This window comes from Symphodus melops (assembly GCF_947650265.1).
Source record: "Symphodus melops genome assembly, chromosome: 4".
NCBI classification, from domain to species: domain Eukaryota; kingdom Metazoa; phylum Chordata; class Actinopteri; order Labriformes; family Labridae; genus Symphodus; species Symphodus melops.
The window spans coordinates 10120734-10136944 of NC_136694.1; the positions used below are offsets into that span (position 1 = coordinate 10120734).

Here is a 16211-nt window from a genome sequence, read left to right on the forward strand (position 1 = left end):
AAATTACCTTCTCTCCATGTAGTAATGCTGTCTGATATTCACTTTCATGAAGAGGAGGTGAAAAACCATCAGCTGTTTTAGAAATGGATGTTAGTTACTTTCCAAGGATATTGCAAGCCTAAGGCCGCCCATGGTGAACAAATAAACTGCTACCAGATGAAGAGAAATTCAAGGTTTAATTATGATATTTCCCTCCAGCTCTTTAATACAATTATTACTCTTATCATACTCCTGTGTACTCGTATATTGGATCTCCAGTGAATGCCATGGAATAGTTTGAGATCAACATTCATTTCCAAGTCAATCTGTTGGAGTACAACTGTTGAGCAAACAGAGGGGACTGAAAAAGTATTTTTTTTCCACCGTCCAGCCTTAACACGACAGAAATGGGTTTCAGTAATACTGTACTTCTTTTTTCTTTTCAGCTGAGTTGGAAGGAGAGTAAGAGTAAATGACTATTGATTGGCCAGCCACTGGGTTGGGGTTCATGGCCTTCTAACTGCTAGTCTGTCTGAGTGGCTATTATTAGCATTGCTCAGCATGTCGTGCACACCCAGGTAAGTGGCTGTCTCTGACAAATGCTGTTTGCCAGCCCAGTCCATTATCCATGGGGAGCAGAGATGACCGCTGAGCCTCTCAGCTAATATGCAAGTAGATGCTTATCAGTTCAAATTAAGAGGAAGCCCTCCTGGAGACTAAGGGATGTAATTGTTTTTGACAAGCCGCAGCCCTGCAGCCATGAACCCTCCAGAGAGAAAATGGATGCAACTCTTCACTCTGATGTAGGGTTAGGGCTGAATGAAGGGGTCCTCCTCACATTCCAGTGGGTTGATACTGGGGTTAATGTCCTTTTGTGGGAGGATACATCACAAGGATGCAAATACATTTTCTCTTACCTGATTGTGTGATCTAATGTGGCATCAGAAAAGTAGTGCTGGGGAAATAGCTGCTAGTACTGAATTCAAAGGTCAACTTACTTGTGAAAACTTTAATCCTTTTTGGAAAGGAGGCACGATTATGCTATTAACATAAACTCATGAAATAAATCGCCTTATCTATTGAATGCTGGTGCCTTGACTTTTCAGAGACAAAGTATAAATGCTCTTGAGTCGATACATTTGCAAGACAGCAGAGACTGTTTCAAAAACACCTAGAGCCTCAGAGACCCTAAAAGTGAATTACAATATTCTGTTTATGATGCCAGAGTGATTCATTAATGCAAAATACTATATACTTTAATATTGACACTTAAAAGCCCCCTATTTGTTGTACAGTGTGTAATAGTCTGGTTCAAATACTCAGTCCACTTGAATTTGCCAAATCTGTAAACTACTCAAGCACAGAAGATACTGCATTGAACAAAAGACTTGAATTGCATAGCCCAACTCCCATTCATTACTCAGCTGCCTGAAGCCTCTGGCTATAAGTTTTTACTAAAAAAGCATAAATGTGATTTTTGTGATCTTCTGAGCCTGTTTAGAAATTGAAGTGAATTTTAACTTGAAAACGGCTTTCAGTGCTGCCTTGTACGGCACACAGTGACCCTCTGTAGTGATCCTCGCTGTTGCTGCTAACTATGTGTCGTGTTAAAAGACGTTAATTGTGTTGCTGCCGTATTTTACTACGTTTTTGCAAAGCTAACACAATGCATGAGATGAACGATACTCGTGTCAAACTCCAGACTCCCTTTTTTTTTTTTTGCAAATGATAATAATGATGTCATCATGTCCCAATAATCTTTGCTTTCACTGTCCTCATGGTGGATAGAATTTCTCATCGGTAGTTGAAATGCGCTTGCATGAGTAACATGTTTTTCAAAACTGCCACCCTTTTGGGCTGTATCTACGCTGTAAAAATTGCACTGATGCACATTAGATATGGAGCAAATAAGGATGCACTACACTACAGTATATTGATTTTTTTAACACAACGTTGACTGTAAGATGGACGGATGTATACCGTAGTGTCCTGGGTTATGGACCATCCATTAACCCAAACCACCACCCAAAGTTCACTTTATCAGTGTTTGTACTGGCAGACGCTGATACGTCAGAAGCAGTTGCTCCAAGCATCTAATATTCCAAGACATAGGTTTACACTGGAGTTCATTTATACCAAATTTGCTGATACCATAGAACTTTGACAAGTCTTTAGAATCTAAAGATTTACAATGAGCTGGTTTGCCAGAATTGTTGGCTACAGAACTGTCTTGAAATGTCATATAAACAAAAATATTGTCCTTAAAATCGTAACGAAATCGAATCCGCTTATGCAATCTTGAAGAGCACACAAGGACAAGGAAAAAGAGAACTCCTTTGCTTCCAAGAGCTTGACACACATTGAACATGATTATTTCTACCTGTTTCTATTTGCAATACCATAAAGTGAAGAAAGATCTGGTTGATGAATGCCCCTGAAAGTCGCTCCTTCATGAAGTTGGTGTTTGCAGCAATGCATTGTTATGTTTATTCAGAAAAGTTTAGTGAATGGTATATTGGGCAACAATGATTCATATTTTTTTAAGAACCTTAAATAATTAGGTTAAAATAAAAATTGAGCTGAGGAGCACCGGTGGTAGTTTGCGCGCCACATGTTCAGAGGCTATTGTCCTCAAAGGTTGTTCAAGTCCAGCCTGTGGCTCCTTAGGAGTATGTCATACCTCCCTATCTCTCTTTCACAAATTTCCAATTTGGTACGGGGTGAGTCCATAGTTCCCAACGTTTACAATGCTATAGAAGAATTTTAGCTGTTTTCAAAAATAAATTAAAAATGATTGTGTGTCGGTTTCTAAATGCTTTGTGTTGTTACAAAATTGAGGAGTAAGCACACATTCACAAACACACAATAACTATAACACTCACACAGAACAACAATTTAGTTTTGACGTTGGGATCTGAAACCAATTTAATATCTGTCACGTCCTCATTAAAATCAGAGCGTTAATTACACCTTACAAAAAGCCTGTCATGTTTCATAATCCCACAAGCAGCAACCATTCAAACTCAATCAGCCACTCAGATCTTGTATTGAATTAGCACACTGTCAATGTGTAATTGAAAGCTTGTCCAGGTTCAAGCTCAAGGCTGTCAATTTAAACATGTTTATTATTCGCCATCTCGATCCTATATGTGACCTTGAAGCTTATGAGGCTCATTCTTTTCCTGGCAGCTCGATCTGAAGGAGGCTGCGAGCTGCCAGTGTGCCAGAGGACAAGTGCTGTGTTGCAGCCGATTGAGATGCAGATCACGTTAGCTTGCCGTTGGCTGGCTGTTGAGAAGCTGACTAGTGCTCACATATCTGACCTGGTTGTTTCTACCCCAGTTCATCTGTTTGCTTGCTTCCTGTTCTTTCCAGTTTAACACAGTCATATAATCCCGGTGGATCTTTGTCATTAATTGTCACAAATTCACCAGACTTCACAAAAGATGAGAAGAGAAGAAACATGTTTCTCGAAGTTGACAGATGTCCCCCCATGTGGTTAGCTATAAGTGGAAGAGGCAACCAACTACAAGGAATATTTATAGTGCATAAAAAGTGAGTCTTCCCCAAATCATATACATTCATTAACAGCACATCGCTTTCACATATAAAAGTTTGGTGGACTCGGTTCGATTAAGGGGTTACATTGCTTCATTTTTCATTCGGTTTGGTTTGCATTCAGACTGCACTTTGTCAATCACACCAAAGCCTATTGGGCTGTAGCTGCATTCAGATAGTGTGAGACAAATCTCGAGTTACTGATATTAAATGTACAGAAATGCCCGTTCAAGTCGGAACAATAACCTAAATAATTAGATGCCCGACTTGCCGACATTTTCGTCATCAACTTGGGGGGCAAAAAACACATTTTGTTAATGTTAAAATCCTTTTTAATATAAACAACATTTTGCCCAAATATTTGGCTACTTGTAAAAGAGACATTACACACATCTTTGTTGCATCCACGCTGTCTGTTGTTGTTAAGGCATTGCAACTTTTAAACAGAAAACACGTTTACACACTAAAGTCGGTTGAGTGACTGAATTTAGCATGCAGCAGCGGTCAGTAGCTACTGTGATCCAGCCTGCACTACCTGCACAACCTGAAAGTAAACAAGAGTGGAAGAATGGCATCCCATAGCACGGCACAGTTTGACAGCACACTATTTTTATTTATAAAATGGAGATAAGTTATATGTCGTCTGTGCCAGATTAAACTGACGCATTAGCCAGAACGATGTGTAACCACACATGCAGGCATCAGCAGGTCAACTTGCAAGGAGGACTGAAGGCTCGTTTTGTTAGCAATGCTAACAATTGCCATACTCGGCAAAACATAATTGTCATTGTTTACAGATGGCCAAATTCAACCCACAATGCATTGTGTTTTGGTTGACTTCCCTGGTTTGGTCCAGAACACTGATTTAGGTAGCCTGCCGCGAAGCCGCTTTTTGCACGGCCTATTTTAAAAAAACACGGCTTTGAAATTTTTGCACGGCTTGACCTAGGCCGTGCAAAAATCTACATTTAATAGACGTGCTTACTACACGGGTTTCTGTACGGTGCCACCCGTGCCCTATTTGGTAGGCGGAATGTCAGGATAACGATAGCCGCTATGTAAATAGCGTCAGATGGTAGCAGCTAACCGCTAACAGCTATCCGCTAACTAATAAATCCAACAAAAGAGAAAAACGCTACATAAACAAAACCAACGCTGGAAACATCCAGCAGTTCATCCACTTTGTCATTGGCATGTGACTGTTTATTACAAGAACTCAATCCAGCTTTGTTTCAGAGAAGGCTGTGTGCGGCGAGGAGAAATACACACGTAAACAATCAGCTGTGTTACAGTCAATGGTTTAAACACGGTGGAGTTTTGTTTACCAACGTAACACAGGAAGTGACGACTCTTTCAACCAATCAACGGACTGCAGGGTTTAGCTCCAGATGATTGACTTATCAAGGTCTAGGGATCTATTATTACTGGATGACACAATATTATATTATGAGTTTATGTGTTTGTTGTTTGTTTTTTAAAGAAAGTGCAGATAGAAGCAGTGGGCCAACAAAGGGCTTAGACAACATGAACCAAGTGAGTTGCAGTCAAATGATGATGGGGTGTGTCAGGGTAGGGGCTGTACAGTAAATCAACATTATGAAGCTTGGGAAAACTAAAATGTGAAAACTAAAACGTGTAACAATGCATCTTATTGAACAGAATGCACCATTTAGAGACTTATTCAGTTTTCTTCAAAACTAGTGTGTTAGGGAGCACATAACCGCCGCGCCGCCGTTAGTGACACTGAAAAAAATTTGCACCCCCTGTATTTTTTTTTGCACCCCCTGTTTTCCCATTTCTGCCTAAATCACTGGTCCAGAATGAGGCTGTAGTCCTCTAGACAGCCTGGGTTCAAATCTGACCTGTGGCTCCTTTCCTGCACGTCATTCATGCAGCTCTTTCCACGATTTCCTACTGTATCCACTATCCTATCTCTACAACAAAAGGCAAAACATAGATAAATAAATAAATCTAAAAAAATGACATGAATGACAAACAAAGCTTTTACCCTTCACTGTTTTTGAGGATGTGGAAACACTTTGGAAAACACTTTCAAATCGACAGTAATCGAAAAAATTAGAGCTTTCAGAGTACCATTTGATGGTGGAATACGTTTGCGTCCCTGTTACATCTCAACTGCAATTTGTACGTTTGCGAAATGGTGGGGCTGATCGGTCATCGGAAGTAGTCACAGAGGCATAATAGAAGGAGTTAGTGGTGGTGGTTTCAAATCTGCCTGTTTGTGTGTTTGTGTGTGTTCCCGCTGTGTGTCTACACACCATGCCTCTTACTCTTTTCATTCTGCAACGGCTCACTGTGATATGTCACACACTGTTACCGACGCATTCGTTAGTACAGAGGTGCAATGACAGCCGGACGTCGTTACAGTGCTGTTGCAGAACTGCAATCAGCTGTTAAGTTGTTGAATCATTTGTAATGTACAACACAAGTATCAGGTAAGTGTGGGTTTCGCTTCACTTCCGTAGTGTCTGAAATTAACGAAATGTCTCGCAAATCAGAAATCTCACCTACTGTATAATCTCATTTATAATTTATCCAATCAAATGTGTGACCAGAATACACCAAAATGTAACACAATGCAAGTGTAATAGATCTGTCACTAATGAGGAAATAATATTATCAATGTCATGAAAAATGTTCATAACGCGTATCGATTGTTTTGAGGAGCAATCGGTGTGGCGGAGAATCATAACAAAACATTACTGTTGGGTTTGGGGTTTTCTTCACAGTTAATAAAAGAACTGGTCTTTCTGTCCAGAAAATGTCTTTATGTAATATTAAAAGTTTATTGGGTTTTTAAAGTCATGGATTCAATTACATAGAAATAAATAAATAAATCAGTAAATAAATGTATCTAATAAAATTAGATAAATATAAAGGCCCAGGATGATAATAAGAAGTAAAGTAGGTATAAAAAACAATAGTATTGCAGGTCCCTCAGCCTCCCCTGCTGGGTTTGATGTCATTGTGCATACATCAATAATAAGCAGAACACTGAATAGAAATGGCATGCACGCAGAGGTGTCAGGAAGCCTTTTACTGCATTTTGAGAAACCCATTTAGCAAGAAACTCTGCATTTAAGCAGTTGAACTAAGTCACATGTTACCACCTTTACATATACAGAAACAGATTTACTGTATTAATGTTCCTAATGTTATCGTTGGTAAAAGGCTAAGGAAGAAAACATGATACTATGTGTTAGCCAAATTAAAGCCATGACCTAAATCCATTGGAGATACTGTTGCACGAGCGGCCTGGTTATATAAAAGAGAGTTCCACCCTTCAAACAGATCTTTGAGGAGATGTGACCCAAGTCCTGATCTAAGCAACGGATCAGTAGGTAGTAGTGCTGGCAAGAGTTGAGGATGTAAGCTCCGGAGAAATGCTGTGGTGGGTAGCTTTGGTCTTCACTTGCAAACATGAATGTAAAAGTTGTTGGATTAATTCTCCTCCAAGAGCTTTAACTTATTAAAAAGAATTTGGCTTTTGATGATGAAGCACACACATAAAAACAGATTGAGTATGAACTTCATCCAAATACATGCAGGTGTCTTCCTTGACCTTTGACATAAAAGTCTTGTTGAACCAAGTACTCTGTGATCAGTATGATAAAATACGATTGAGCTCTGAAAGCCATGTTTTGCACCTTTCAGTTCCACACCTTCATGTTATAATGTACAGCATGGAGGCCTTTTTGTGGCTTCCAGAAAGGGATATGTACAAACAACCCCCCATCACCTTTCTTTTTTTTTTTTTAAAGATTTATTTTTGGCCTTTTTGCCTTTATTGATAGGGGAGGAAAGTGGATAGAGTCGGAAATGGGGAGAGAGTGGGGAGAGACATGCGGGAAAGTGGCCACAGGCCGGACGCGAACCCGGGCCGCCCGCGCGAGGACCGAATCCTCGCAACATGGTACGCGCGCTGTCGCTGCCGCTGAGCTATCGGCGCCCCCCCCATCACCTTTCTTATCTTACTTGAATCTGTCTGTCCGTCCGTCCATCTGTCCGTCCGTCCCTCTCACTCTCTCTCTCTTATTATAAACACGAGGACCAGTCTGTATAGAAATATCAAAGATGCACGCTATCATGATAAGATCATGTGTTTGAAAATGAAAATGCTGGTTCTTTCTCACACAGATTAATTAGGGCTCATAAAAGCTTGCCTGCTGTGGATGTGGGATCTGCAGTGGTGAGGCTGTGGACTGCTCTTTTATAGGTTGGTTTTGTCAATGATAACATAATGTTTTATTTGCAAAGGCAATCTAAAACTAGTTAAACGCACTCTGATTTTATAGTGATGGTTCATCCTTTATCGCAGCCACAGAAAAGCAGAGACACAGATCAATGTTTATTACAATCACAGTTTATGGCACAGTCTTTGATCAACTCAAAAATACGAACAACAATTTATTTCAATCGTCACTATAGAAAGTTACTCATGCAACCATTAAACACAAACATGAAGACGCATATTGCTTGTCCACCTACTGTAGCTTTTTTCTTTGAGCAAGTACTGAAACTCTTTTTATTTATTAAAAACTGTAAATGTGGAAGTTGGAGACACTGTGAGGAACATCAACCTTGTGGCATAGCTAATGTGTGTAAACACTGTTACAAAGGTCGCTTGTAGTTAATCTTAGTGTCTGGAGAGACGAGCACCATCCACAAGTCAAATGAAGTGTAGACTCCAACAGTTAGCTTGGGAGCTTGGTTAGCTTGCGGGCAGGTTTTCAGTGGCACGCCTAAAGGTTGACCGAAAGTTGAAAGAGATATAAATAAATCTGACAACAGCAAATGCACTATTCATTTATTTGGCCCATAAAAAACAAGTGCTAAGTTGTAATGTTTTCTGCGACATTGATGTGAATTCTCAGTTCACTTATGTGGCACAATAAGAAGTGTAAAATATTCAAGTTTTATTTATTGGACCTTGATGTGAATTTAAGATTATTGATTAGCATTGGCTTTTCAGACGTGTACCTGTAGTTAAATTTAGCTGATGTGTGCTGTGTAAATATGCTATTGGCCACTTTTATTATGTCATAGTAGCTCTCAGATGAAGAAAGGTTGGAGACACCTGGTCTAGATAATGTCAAAGATTTTAGTTTTGTTTTTTAAAAAATTGTTGAGTTCAACCTGTAAATTACCTCAGCGGTATTATTCACACATTTCATTGAGACTAAAACAACCATTTTGCGCCATCATTTTTTGTTTTGCTAAGTTTATTATATCAAGCTATTCCATGTATGTTTTTTGTGTATAAGGAATCCACACCAGAGACAATTTTACTCACATATATAAGGATCTTTATTTCTTTGAAATCCCCATTGGAGCTATAGTTTATATTGAATGTCTGCTATGACCCCTTTCCAATTTAAGTTTTGTGAAGTCAGTAAACTGTTTTTCTAAATCAGGTCATGCTGTTCATTATAGTATTCACATGCATTCAACACAATGCTTTATTAACAGTTTTTTTGTTTTTTTATTTATGTTGTTCCAAATTAAGTTATTTATTGACAGGGTTTTATTATTGCTGTCTGTTTTTGTTGCTGTACAGAAGGTAGAATTTGTGTGGTTGCATACTAAAATGATCAAATGAATGTGCAGACTTCTGCTGTGGTTTATGTTGGCTAGTGTCCCCAGGTTTGTGTTCATTCCTTTCAGTCTTCGAGCAGCCAGTTGCATCAGATGGGTGTCCACATGGTCTGGTCGTTCTCAAGGCATCTGCCTCTTAAAAAGAAGCTTTTCCCTGCCCTCTGCTTGCTCATTAGGAACTGATATGGGTATCTACAAATTAATAATAAGACTATAGTCTTTGAGTTTTCTATTTTAAGTTTCATAAGATCAATTGTGCTGTGTTTTGGCTATCTAAAGAAAGACTGATTTACATACTGATATGCTGCAGATAGCCCAGAGCCTACTCTTTAACACATCCAGCTCAGCAGAGATCTCAAGGGAAACATAATTGAGACTTAACATCAGCCACAGTCATTGTGTTGATCTACATCAAAGCTTTGCTGGTAAAAATACCTGTAAAAGGACTTGAGCTTGGTGTAGCACTTTTCTAGTCTGCTGACCACTCAAAGAGCTTTGCATTGTGGTTCACATTCACCCATTCACACCTCATTCACACAGTATATCAGAGACTCACAGACCCAACAGAGGGAACTTTTTGGGGGTTTTAGGTCTTGAATTGGACATGGGACTGCAGGAGCCAGGGATCGAATCCCTGACCTACCAACCAACTCTGTGTGACTGTCAATGTAAACAAAGGATTGGTTGGGCTTAATAAAGCTGGATAGCCTTAATCTTATTTATGAAAAAAAGTGCTGATCCAAACCACTAGAAATGTTTGATATTAAATCCTTGGTTGAAATTACCTCACCATGAATAAGACTTTAGGTTTTATTGGATTGTTTTTAAAATTGGTGGTTTAGAGAAAATTTAATTTTGCAGGTGAAGATTGGACTTTGAGGACCAAGTGAATAATGACATTTATTACAATGGATACTCGTTGCTTTAAATCTCTTTCATCTTGGGTAGCTATGTTGTTGCATGAAATTGACAATTCATATTATACAAAGCTGGATTTAGTCAGCTTTAAAAAAAAAAGAATTAATTTCTTAAAGCATGCTTCTTGGTGAAGTCTTTGTCCACTTAAAAGTGTTCAAAAGGATTCTGAGAAATAATCAGCGATCAAAGCCGTGTACAGTTGATGTAGCACCAAACAGAATGTACGGATACATGCAATCATGTCTACAGGCCTGTCTGAGGCTTTACATGATCATTTAGCAGTTCGGCCCTCAGATTCAAATCAAAGACCACCTCCAACCTCAACCTGAAGGCTCTTTGAAAAAAACAGTCTTTGTATGGCTTCACACTCAATATGCAGACACGCATACACAGAGGCACTCTCTCACAGAGCTCAGAAGCTGTCTCACCTCCTGCCAGTAGGGTTTTTCTGCTGTTGCCCATTCACTCATGGGTGAAATGAAGTATCCTGTGCTGCGTGGATGGATACCTGCCCAAGTTTAACTCAGTCTGACAGGTTCTAATGCCCAGGTCAGTGTACTTAATGAGGTATTGGGAGATGGTGAATGCTTCCTGTCTGTTCACTCCCTGTGGCCTTTCCCTCCCCTACTGCTCTTTGAGATTGGTCTAGTTGATGTAAGAAATAAGATATGTATCTATAATACACAAGTACATGTCATTATAGATTTTTCATGACAAGCTTTTAGTCTGTTAAATGTGGAAACACGTGGAGTACAGCAGGTGAATGTGTCACACAGCACATTGGCTCTGGTGTAAAGTGAGAAAGCTATTTGTGACTTGATTGATTGTGATGGATTACTTGAGGAGCAGCTTGAGGAAATACAGTATATAAGTGTTTAGAGGATCTGAGGACTTGGGCAACAGAGCACATCATTGAGGCAATCGACCAAAACCTTTGTTGTTGAATTGAAACAGGACAACATTTATGGTAAGAAAAACCTTTTTGGTTGGGATAGTCCACACTTCTATCCTCAAGCTTTAGTCAGTATCTTCCTCCCCTTCTCTCCACCCATACCTCTAAGGAGAGCTCTGTAGCAGCATGTTAAGTGCTGCTGACATGAACAATGGTTCCATTGCTTTGGTCCTGCTAGAAGGAGCATCTCGACAATTCAAAGTGATTGTTTTAAAATTGCTCGATTGGGAGAATCTCCTCTTTTGTTTGATGCTTTAAAGTGCATCTGATTCCGTTGGGAAAAGCATATCCGACTCACAGATTTATCATTTCTCACACCCTCCCCCACTTTTGATTTCTGGGGTTAGAGAGTTTAGCGCAGTGCAAGAATATTGTCTGTGCAGCTCAAGAAAAACAAAGCAGAGCAAAGCAGTCTGCACTGTGAGGAGACATCTGTCTTAGTCTGAATTCATCACGCTCCATAGAAAGTATTCCGCTGACGAAATATTGGTAGGAAATTGTCCTCTTTTTCCATCATACCATATGGTCTTTGTGTTTGCCCTGTCTTTTTCTCATAAACTGAGATTGTTTTGTAGTAGAGGATGCATAATGCGGCGCTGCCCCTGTTACTCGACCAATTATTCAACATGTAAGCTACCTGAATAAGTTCATAAATGCTAATACCTCTCAAACAGTGGACGGTACCGTCCATCCTTTGAATTAATGTGTTTGCTAGCAGAAATTGGCTCTCAGCCTTTGAAGTTCCAGACAAACATTTGTGCCAAAAAATGAATGGGATTTTTAATGAAAGCCTTAGCGTCCTGGTTTTATGATCTTGCTCAAATTATGAAATCATATCTCATGTGATCTGTTTGTTTCTATGTTCCATCTTTTCTCACACTATGACAGATGTCAACTGTCTAAAAGCTGAATTATGGTTGATCACATCTGTTAAAATTAGGGTTGCAAAAGGGTGGGAAGTTAAGCTTGGGAATTTTGGAAATATTCCAAGTCGGAAACTTTCCATGGGAATTACGGGAATTTATAGGAGTTCCAATAAAGTATACAATAAAAAAAACAAAAAACATTTCAACAGATTGACATCACATTTGTAGAATGTATTACCCCATAATATCATCCACACTTACTTTTGTTTATGTAGGCCACAGGCTAAAATATTTGGCTTCAATAGTCATGGTCTGGGCTCAAAGTGTGGTCCAGGGGTCTAGAAATCATCTGGGCATGTGATGGAGGAGCGCACAGTGCATGTAGGGGGTGCATCCTCAATAGCCCTGAAGTAAACAGTGTGCTATGTGCCCATGATTGAGGAATACCATAGATATCCAAGGTTGTTTTAATCAAGATTATGCTAAATACATTTTCCCCAACTATATTTAAGTTCCCTGTTTAGGGCCAACCTTCATTTTTTTTAAATTCTTGGTTTATTTCCATAAATTCCTGTTAATTCCCATAGAATGTTTCCAACTTTAAAAATTCCCAGAATTTTGCATCCCGAGTTAAAATGGGAAGCTATCTATCCCTAAATGAAAACCTACACCTTGTGATGTGTGCTGATAACTGGATCTCAATACATACTCACAGTACATGCTCGTTTATCTCACAGTTGATGATACAAGAGCTTAATAATAGTCTTTGTCTGTGTGCTTTAGCTTTCAAACGTCACTGCCCCATCTGCTTGTTATAGTTGAGCAGCTTTGTAATTTGTTACAACGTTGTGTGTCTGCTTTGCAGTGCAAGAGTCCAGACAGTTGAGGTGATGAATGTTTGTATCATCAGACCTGTGAATGTGACAGGTCTGCCATTACTGGAGAGTGATAGCTCAAATGGAGCACCTGTAATTACTGGCCTGTCAACCAGACAGCCTGACTGCTGAAACCACGTCCATGCACTTTAATTGAAAACACCAGCAGATTGGCATGCTGCATTAAATCCTGCACTGATGTCTGTAAGACCTTTTGGAAATATAGAATACCCTGCTTACTCTTATTCCAACAAAAGACCACAGTTACACCAACATAGAACTGAGTCACAGATTGGTGTCAAACAACAGTAAGAAGGCCCACCTGTCCTCACTGGAACAAGCACTCATGGGCCTGAAACTCAAGTCTATGATTTTGGTTCTTTTAATCATAAGCACTACTCTTGATGTGTGTAGAACCATAAACTACTAATATCAACTAACAAATGTTGTTAATTTTCGTAGTTCAATAACACTTCTGCTGCTAAATGTTAATAAGAAAATCATGCACTGACCTGTTTTTTGGTTGATAACTTTAATGTTTTTTATGCTCTTGAGAGACCATTTCTTTTGCTGTGCATTGTACTGTATGTGTTGCTGCTCTGCATGACGAGACCTGTTTTTGTGTGTGTTTGTGTGACTGTGATTAGCACTGCATCCATGTGCATGCATGTCTCTTGTTTGACCTTTGGCCTACCTTTGAACTCATTATCTCTGACGACACAGTGGCATGGGTGCCCTTTCCTGGGTGGGCTTATCACCTGCCACTCCTTGCATGTCACAACTCCTCTGATTCAGGACGATCCCGACCGTCCTCGGTGCTCCTGTTGACCTTTCCCCTGTGAATGAGACAGAGACCTTTTGAAGGATGTCCCTGCCTAATCCAATCACCTCACTCTGCATCGACACCCTGTGTTTATCAGTCGGTGCAGGTTCAGCTGGAGGAGACGCTGCATGGGGGAGAAATAAATAGACAGGAAAAATCAATGTGAGCTACATCGATGGGCTCTCATGCTTTAAGACACGTGTTTATTTAACACAATACCCCCAGTGATTGTGTGTAGTTATAAAATTCATGTCAAGATAACTCGGCGATAGATTTGATAGCGTGCTATGTTGTGAGTTGAGATGCAGGCTGTAGTACTTTCATGTCTCTGAGTAGGACATTAGGTACTACTTTGTTTTCAAAAATCCTCAAGGTGAAAAGAAGTTGCTGTAACTTTCTATTCTGAAGTCAGCAAATGCAAATAGGTGTAAAGACACTTCCAACGCCTTCCTTTCTTCTGCTCTTTCAGTCCTGTCCTTCTCCTCATCTTTGCATGTTACTCATAGTGTTTGCTGACCCGGCAGAATCAGACTGAAGTCATTGTCAGTAATGTAAAGCTGCCAGTGTTTATGAATGGCTCCCAAGGCCGCCATACTAAGATAAGCCGAGAGGCTGCATATACATTATAGCCTATATGGATTGAAGGCTATTGGATTTCACTGCATAAATGTAATTATCTCTTACAAAACCCTACATAGCTTCTTGGCTAATACGCAGGAGAAAGTCTTTAATTATGAATTTATTTTGAATGAAAAAGCTGCAGATTATTATGTTGAGGACAAAAGATGGAAACATTTCTGGGGATCTGTGAGGGTAATCTCTGAGTTATTAGTGACACCTTGAGAAGACCATAGGTGCAAATCCCCAACAGCCACGTGTCTTTATGTGGCAATAGGGTTTTTTTTCTTGTAATATAGCCATCAGTAAGGTCCTTTACCTGCTTTTTGTAAACATAACGATGAGCATGGTCTTGTTACCTGCTCTTTTGTTAATGTTAACAGACAAACAGTAAGGTCCTTTACCTGCTTTTGTAAAGTGTCTTGAGATAACGCCTGTTATGAATTGACGCTATATAAATAAAGATTGATTGATTGATTGATTTATTGATTGATTTAAAACGCCAGTATTTAATAGTCAAATAAAAAAAGGTTCTGGATTGGGATTGAATGTCATCTTTTTTATTTTTTTAAATCTCTTGAGCTTTTATTGGGCTTTAAAGGTTTAGTTTCCATGATACAGACAGTGCAGATACTTACAGTTGTTTTCCTTTAAGCTTCATTGTTCCACCTCAATCGTTTGTTGTCTCTCACACTTGTTGTAGGTGTAGGAGTAGTTTCGGAGTAATTGCTCTCTACACATTTTTATGCTGTTGTTTGTTTTTCTGCTTCTCTTTATCCTAAAGGAAATGTTATGAGTTTGGTTCTTGTGAGAACTACTGAGGAGAAAAGAAGAAAACATCATCAGGAAACAAACTTAATAGTGACAGTTGACAGATAAGACCAGAAAGTGTGAACGTATGAAGCTGAAATACGACAAAACCTATACCTTCCATCCAACAGCGCCAAGTTACCCCTCCTGATTTGTTAGATATACGAGGTTAGGTCTGTGCTGTCCCCCTCTTTACCAAATACCAAGGTGCATGATGAGTGAAAGGCTTGTAGAGGTCAAAAGGTCCAAATAGTATGAAGAGCAACTTTATTAACAAACTAGACCAAAATGTTTCGACTTTTGGCCGTGTTTGAGCCCAAAATGTAACAATGACCCTAAATATGATAAAAAAATATTACAAAACACAAAATGTAATAACTGATCGATAATGTAACAAAATGCTGAGCCTAAAATGTAGTTACTTTTTGTCCAAAATGTAACAAGTTTTTACATTTCGGGTCAGTTATTACATTATGAGGCAGGCAAAATATTTTTCTCCTAATAATGTAACAACTTGTTACATTTTGGGCAAAAAAATACTACGTTTTAGGCTCAGCATTTTGTTATTAATCAGTTTTTACTTTTGGGTTTGTTACATATTTTTTGTAACATTTCGGGTCGTAGTTACATTTTGGGTATTTCGGTCTCTAACAGGCCTTCACCAAGGTAATAACTTACTTGGTCTCTAAAGGCTCTAACTTTGGTCACTCACCATCAGACCACCCGAAGCATGACGATGACCTTAAATAGGTTGGAGTTGCAAGTGTGTGGTTGAGTATGTCAGAGAAACATCTTATGAGCGCAGAGCGACGGGAAAAGGTTTATTTCAACCTACCACAGCACTTACATGAAACACTACTGTACATTCTTACCTTCACTCAAATAGATCAGGCTTAAAACACCGCAGACCAGATCTAGGCAACCACCCGCAGCCCAGTATCCAGCCACTTTGCGCTGTTCTGTTTTCGGATGCTATCGCATTATGTAAGGACATACATATAAATGAATGGGTCTGGCCTGGCTTTCTTTTGTAAGGCTCTCCTGATGAATAGCAGGCTTGGTTATTTTCTCAGCGTGAGGCTCTAATAAGCCCAGGGACCCAGCCAAGGCCCAAAAGAGAAGCTCGATTTAAACCAATCCTAAGGAGCTGGGAGCATGATTTACGATGTTGCGCTGCTCTTCTCCTGCAGACCCCC

The 16211-nt window shown here is 39.5% G+C and overlaps 2 protein-coding genes across 3 annotated transcripts in view; both read left to right on the top strand.

Annotated features, from left to right (window-relative positions):
- Positions 1–16211, top strand: part of cdh4 (cadherin 4, type 1, R-cadherin (retinal)) — a 193983-nt gene that overhangs the window by 30647 nt on the left and 147125 nt on the right. The gene's annotated exons all lie outside the window — the stretch shown is intronic.
- The window catches only part of rae1 (ribonucleic acid export 1), a gene marked incomplete at its 3' end in the record, with an annotated part of 229256 nt that continues 216868 nt past the window's right edge, over positions 3824–16211 (top strand). The window contains exon 1 of the mRNA XM_079340995.1: positions 3824–3834. The remainder of the gene's footprint in view (positions 3835–16211) is intronic.